Source organism: Pomacea canaliculata, linkage group LG12, assembly GCF_003073045.1.
Source record: "Pomacea canaliculata isolate SZHN2017 linkage group LG12, ASM307304v1, whole genome shotgun sequence".
In the NCBI taxonomy this organism is placed as follows: domain Eukaryota; kingdom Metazoa; phylum Mollusca; class Gastropoda; order Architaenioglossa; family Ampullariidae; genus Pomacea; species Pomacea canaliculata.
The window spans coordinates 21,895,964-21,903,642 of NC_037601.1; positions in this window are offsets into that span (position 1 = coordinate 21,895,964).

Sequence of the window (7,679 nt, forward strand, 5' to 3'; positions counted from 1 at the left end):
CTCTCTGTCTCTGACCGGCCCGCCCGCTGGCCCGCCTGCCAGTATATATACTATATATACAGTATTGGGTAAATCTGAGTTAACTATATTAGTCCGGCCCTCTAAAACCATCCCAATTTCTCATGCGGCCCCTTGGGAAAATTAAATTAATTGCCCACCCCTGATCTAGACGGTTCTTGCGCGATAAATCATTGTCTCCAGCGGCCTTCTGTATTTAAATTTAAAAAAAAAAAAAAGTTTTTCTTTTAAAATGGAATACTGTAGTGGCGTGGACAGATCTGCCGTTGAAAATATCACTACTCGGCAAAAGTCAGAGGAAAGGTTCCCCCCACAACCACCACCACCACCTCATTTTTCGGCGTTGTTTGTCGGTGACGACACCATCATCGGCGCGCGTCCCCGAAACGTCTGGTCACCTTACCTACTCTCACCCTTCACTCTCTCTCTCTCCAATCACACGTCTCTTTGTTTTTGTTTTAAACATCTAACTGACACGCATTCCGGAAACGTCCATCATTCACACCCTTTCGCCCTCGCACGTGTTCAGTCCTGTAGTACTTGGTGTAGGTCTCTGACACATTCATGGCTGTTAGAGTGTTAGTATGTCTGTACTTCTCTACTGACTTGCTTGGTCTGTGTACCAATGTGCTTTAGGCATTTTTGTAGTTGAATATCTTTTTGTTTGTATATATCGAACTGAGCTTACTGTAACTTTGGGAAAATGTGGTTTGAAAATTATTTGTTGTTATTGTTGTTGTTATTATTATTTACAGACCTTCACACGCAGGACTATAAACACTAAGTTATAATAGATTTCACGAGCTGACCAACATGGTGTGACGAGTTGTCGGTTGCAATGTTCTGGTGGAAGACAATAAACCTCATCTTGTCATTGCCCCCAAACATTGGATACAGCGAGGTGGTGTGTTTTATACACCTGGAATTTGTGGTACAAACCCTCGCCACACAAACACACATACTCTTTATAAACTCAAACTCACACACTTATTGGTTGCTACTCTTCACGCACACAAACACACCCAAACGCCATCTACCTTTGTCTCAGTCACTAAATGTGTATCTCAGTCATTCGCATGATTTGTATTCATAGAATTGCGAGTGGAAATCAATGTCACTGTTAGGGCTGGTATTTTTTTTATTTTTTTATTTCTTTCTTTATTTTTTTTTTAATCAGTCTGCACAGCCCCTCTGTAGGCGATTGCAGGAAGGAAAGCTGCAGAGTTCTGTAAAATGACAAGTTGATAGAGAAGCATCATCTCAATATTGTGGCACTGATACAACAACAGAAGCTCACCGGACTACAACAAGATGCGCATGCGCGCGGGTGTGTGTGTTGATTGCAGTGCCAGAGGTTGTCGCGTAACGCGATCGGGCTTATTGTGGGACTCGCTCTCTCACAGACACACTCGCAATCACACAGAACAAACCTCCGCCCACCCGACGCGAGCAGCGAAGCCAGTCATCTCGTCAGTGAAGACAAAACGCGCACACGAAGTGACAACACAAAACTAAAGTTATTGGAGGTCGCACTATACGCCGCCAGCTTTTAAAATAAATAAAATAAAATGTGGAAGAACGAAAAGAGAAAGAAAACAAAACTCCTTTCATTCAGGTGGTCAAACAAAACAAATAGGAAGAGCCCCACCATAATACGCATGCACAAAAAAAACAACAACAACAGCAACAACAAAAACAAACCAGACACACACCCACGAACATGTACACCCGCCCCTCTACCTCCTCGCGACTCGGGTGTCGGGGCGTGGCCAACGGTCTGGTCACATGCAGGTGGTCAACGGCACTCCGTCCTCAGTTTGCTGATTGTTGATCCTTTGTGCGGTAACTTTTCACACCGATTGATCGAGTGTGTGATTGAGCCTGCAGTAAGTGATGTACATCAGCAACACACTCTACGGCCATGCATACAGAATCACAAGCGTCTTTTGTTCCCTTCCAACAACAGCGTCGTCAGCCTCGACAGACGCCAAACCTTATCTACACAAAGAGAATTCCCTAACATTGTCTTAGACGCTGAGCGCATATCATTTTTTTTTTTTTTTTTTTTTAGGCCCTTCGCCCCTCCTGGGGCATTGGCCATCGACTACAGTCTTAACTGTTGTCGATGTTTTGGTAGCAGGGATTTGTTTTACGGGGTGGGGGTGCTGGCCCCACGCCCAAACCTCTTCCTTTTTCAGCCGGGCTTGGGACCGTCCTTGGCGGAGGGCGGCCAACCCTGTAAACAGATAAGATGAGATAACTTTATTGTCCAGCAAAGGAGATGTGTCTTCCAGCATGCAAGCAGTCAGAGAGAAAACCAAAAACATCAACATCAGCAATGGCAGAAGTGAGCACACACACCCACCCACACACACACACGCCCGCATCAATACACCAGTTTCCATGACTACATAATAACAGTGATAACAGAGATGGGATTACGTCATCCTCCTTTTGTGTAACACGTCAGGTTCGGTCTACTAGTCGCTTATAGTTTTTTTGTTTATTGAGAGCAGAGATGGCCGATGGAATGAATGACCTTCTATAAACGTTCTTTTTCGCAAGAGGGACCCTCAATCTCCGTCCCTGGCATAGGCTCGAAAGCGGGGGTTGAGTGGATCGGTGGGGTCAAGCATGATTGTTTTGCTTTGTGGACAAGGCTGAATCGTACAGGTGGAAAGGGTCAGCTGTTGTGAGCCTACGATTTTGCTGGCTGTGTTTATGACTCGCCTCAGTTTGTTCTTGTTTGTCACGCTTGTCTGGCCATACCAAGAGATGCCACGTGCAGACAAAGAACAGCATGCCCGAGACGAGAAATGAACTCAGGGCAGCCAACCTTCACTGTATTGGTGACAGGCGCTCACAGCGCTAACCGTTGCGCCACCGGACCGCCAAGCGCATATCCTAGCTACACAAAAATCCCCCAATTACAGATTCAGCCCATAAGTCCCCCCCCCCCCCTACACACACACACGTCTGTATACAAATCTCTCAGCCTCAGTCTCTCACGCACTTTGCACACTTGCGCACCGGCTGGCCAGTCACCGCCGTCACCACTTGACAGGTGAGGGTGTTGAAAGACCGGTCGCACTATACTACCGCCAGCTCAAAAAATAAATAAATAAAATTTAAAAAAAAAAGATGGAAGAACGGACTGAAAAAAGAAAACAAAACTCCTTTCAAACTGGTGGCCATGCAAAACAAATAGGGGAGAGCCCCACCATAAAACGCAGGCACAAAAAAAAAAAACAAAAAAACAGCAACAAAACATCAGACACACACCCACGAACATGTACACCCGCCTATCTAGCTCCTCGCAACTCGGGTGTCGGGGCGTGGCCAACGGTCTGGTCACATGCAGGTGGTCAACAGCACTCAGTCCTCAGTTTGCTGACTGTTGATACTTTGTGCGTTACCTGCAGGGCTTCTGCTAAGGCTAAATTCTTTGGGGTCCCAGGGACCCCTTCTTCACATTTCTAAGGGGTCCCAGGCTAACTCTAAGGGGTCCATTTACAAAGTTGAAAAAAAAAACAACAACAAATCAACTACTTTGTTCAACTGCCTTTGAGGCACACAAATTACTGTAATGTCTAGTCAGAACGGTGAGATTTCTGCGCCATGAAGAGTGTGCAAGCATCTGTGATGAGCTTGTGCTCACTGTACTTGGGGTGCTCACTTTCTTTCCGTTTCTGATACGATGATTTTAACCACGCTGTCAACGACATCTTGGAAATAGGTTAGAGCAGTGGTTCTCAAAGTGTGGTCCGTGGACCGCTAGTGGTCCCGGGCATAAGTCAGGTGGTCCGCGGCTGACATTCGTCATATGTCAGCAAAGTGATGTTTAAAGTGATGCATTCCTCGCATCAACATTTTAATTACAAAGAACGAGGTATGTAGTTTTATGTCAACTTATTACTATACTACTGTCACAAGAGGACATTTAGTTTTGAATTGTAATAAAACAAATGCGGCAATTTAAATTTGAAATTCATAGTACAGGCCTTGGTGGTCTTTTTTTACTTAAGTAAAGTAGTCCGCGGTTCGAAATACTTTGAGAACCACTGGGTTAGAGGAACTCTTCCCGGTAAGGTAAAAAAACTCAGTGCAAGGGAAGCAGACGACAACAATAGATATGGCTACGATGTCAGACACTACACTTACCCAATTTTGTATCTGTTCTTCTCCGAAATTTGAAGGGGTCCCCTGGGACCCCATTAACGAAAATTGAAAGGGCCCTCCGAACTTTTAATGCGTACTGTACGCAATTTTTTGCGTAAGCAGAAGCCCTGACCGTTAACTTTTCACACCGATTGATCGAGTGTGGCGACTGAGTCTGCAGAAAGTGATGTACATCAGCAACACACTCTACGGCCATGCACATAGAATCACAAGCGTCTCTTGTTCCCTTCCAACAACAGCGTCGTCAGCCCCGACAGACTCCAAACCTTATCTACACAAAGGGAATTCCACAACATTGTCTTAGACGCTAAGCGCATATCATAGCTACACAAACAAAAATCCTCCAAAATACAGATTCAGCACATAAGTCTCTCCCACACACACACGCACACACGTCTATACACAAATCTCTCAGCCTCAGTCTCTCACGCACTTTTCACACTTGCGCACCTGCTGGCCAGTCACCGCCGTCACCACTTGACAGGTGAGGTGTTGAAAGACAGGTACACTCGGCCGTGCGAACAGTTTGTTTTGTTTTGTTTGCCACCAACCGGACACCGATGCTTAATGACTGAATTGGACTGAGTGTCGCGGGAGTCAGAGGTTGATGTGGCCGACCGTGAGAAAGAGGAACGGTAGATGTCATACTTAATATACAGTACTGAGTAAAACTGAGTTAACTATATTAGTCCGGCCCTCTAAAACATCCCAATTTCTTATGCGGCCCCGTGGGAAAATTAATTGCCCACCCCTGTCTTAGAGCCATGTTATAACAGATAAAATAAATATCGAAACAAAGATGCTCTATAGACGAAGATATTTCTGCAGACGAAAGGAGAACTTCTACAAATTTTAATTAGAATGCAACAAGCGGTGTGGATAGTTATGTACACCTATGGACGTTCTCTCTCTCTCACACACACACAGCTTTATACATCAACACTGTGTGGCGGTGCGGCTACAAACGACGGTGAGAATCCAGTGTCGAGGGTTCGAAACTCGGTTCTATAGTCCGCCCCCTAGATGTGACACCGTCTGTAGTTTTCTACAGGTTATACGTGTTCCTCGATGTTCTCTAAAGCATCTTACGTGTCTTTCCAAATTATGTCATATGTTTACACAATCATTCAGGAAGTGAATTAAAACCAGAATAGCATGGTTCTAAGAATACACATAACCTCGGTCTAAAGGTCAGTTAACTAAGAAAGCTACTGTCGATGCGGAGATGTATTTTGAACCGGACCTCCGTCTTAGTGCAACCTCCACCGAGAAGTTACTAAGTGCTTGGACCTGTCATCAGCTGTGTACTCTTTCGTGGCTGACTGATTTCCGAGAAGAAATTTAAACTGAAGAAAGTCATCTAATTCTTGAACAACCAGACTACAACCACCAAGCTTGCTTAACTACCAGTCTGATGCAAGAGGGTGAGGCAGTGGTAAGCAGTCTGAAGAGAGGACAGTCATCTGCTGTTGTCTGTCCAGGCTGAGTGGACAGGGTGAGGAGGAAACAACAAAGGCCCTCACTGCTTTTTGCCAAAAAATTCGGGAATGCAAAGAATGACAAATAATGGAGTCAATATCTCTAATCATATATTTAAAAAAGATAGAAAACACTAAGCAGCTTTATAACTATCAGTTTAATCAGTTTAATTGATTGGAGAGTGGTGTCCCTTAGCCTAACAGACTTGAGAAGCTCAATGATCTCTATAACTAATTAGCAGAGTTTTTTTTCACACAACAGTGAGTGCACTCAGGGGTGTAGTCTGTAGGCTTCATTGCTCAACAGTTACCTATCCGCAGCTTTGCGGGCGACTTTGACCTGAGGCCAAGTAGCAACAACAAACTGCCAGACTTTGACAACTTGCTGACTAATCGTGCAAATATTTAAGTAACAGAAACTTGCACTGACAGGCCCTAGTCAAGATAAACACCAGCGGCGACACTAAAACAGAGATGTTCATTAACCGGTTTCCATTGTTGTTAGGGCGCTTTTCAAATCTTTTACCATGGGAGGTCGGAAAGTTTGCGGAATTTTTACTCCAGATTTTTGCTCCTAGGGAACCTGATTGTGCCGTGTTGGAATGATGTGCTCAAAGCTGAAATGTATTAATGAATAATGTTTACTTCGCTAAAGGAAACTAGAAACACGAAACAATCAGGAGACTGGTGTGAACGTGCACAACAGTGTGTTTTCTTAGCAAACAGACCGGACAAAACCCAGGCTTTACCACTTCCGTTAGAGTTCGTCATTGCAGAGGACCCTGGCAGTTTTATTTATTGTTCTACAACCATTCTCATTGCATAGTATGGAAAATTGATATGAAACAGTCTCTCTTTAATTGTTTTATGAATACTCACACCAACACACTCCGTTTTTCACATTATATGCTGGAATAAACTATAAAAATCTATTATCTAAGTATTATTTTCACTATGGTAGTTACATGGTTAAATGTTTGCAAAGTTTCTGTATAACTTTCGTACGTCAAGCTCCGGACAATGAAGACACTGGAGTCTCACTGTGACATGCTCTGAGTAGACTGCACCCTGAAAGGCGTGTTGATACCCGAAGCAGGGTATTTCCATAGTCTGGGCCAGGGAAAACCTCGGGTGGCCGTGAAGAGCGCCATCAACCGTTACAGACCGCGTGCTATGTGACCCTGGCCGTGAATGTCGGGGACCCAACTGCTAGTATGTCATGTGTGAGCTATGTGGACAATACTATTTCTTACTTCCTTTAGAACTGCTTATGTAAGGAACTTGAATAACAAAAAATACAAGCCAAAATCATTGCCAGACTGGAGTAACAACACGATTGCAATATATTTTTGTACTGTGCTCACTGAAGCATATCGCGCACACATGTCCACACACGCTCTTTCGTATACAGTAAGAGAAAAGATACATCAACATTCTTAATATTTGTCATCACACTCTCATGTAATGCAGCAATAACACTATCACGGGGCGGCCCTGACCTGTCATATAGGGAAGATGAGTCTCCATTACAGAATAATGAGAAAAGAGAGAGAAAGAAAAGAATATAGCCATGGACCTCGCTACCTGAGATTAGCAGGTATTTTCCTTATCAAATACACGATAAGCTACGTGCCTTTATTAGTTAGAAAGACAGGGAGATGATAAATAAAGAAAATGATGACACAATAGAAAGAAAGGAAGAGAAGATAACAATGGATAAATACCAAAACGCGGTAATCCATAACACATTTTTTCCTCACAACAATATTTTATTGCTTCAACTACAAAGTTTTAAAAATAAAACACAAAGGTCCACATGTTAACTTTAATAGTTACTTCTGAAATCTGAAGCTGATGTCCTCCCTCTCTCGTCCCTCCTTAGTGTGTGTGGCTGTTGTCGCTAATTCACTGCTCCTCGCTCCCCAATAGTGAAGAGGGTAAATGAGAGAGATTAACTGTTTACCCTGTTTTGTGTTCAATTTCCGGAGATCTTGCTTATTAGTC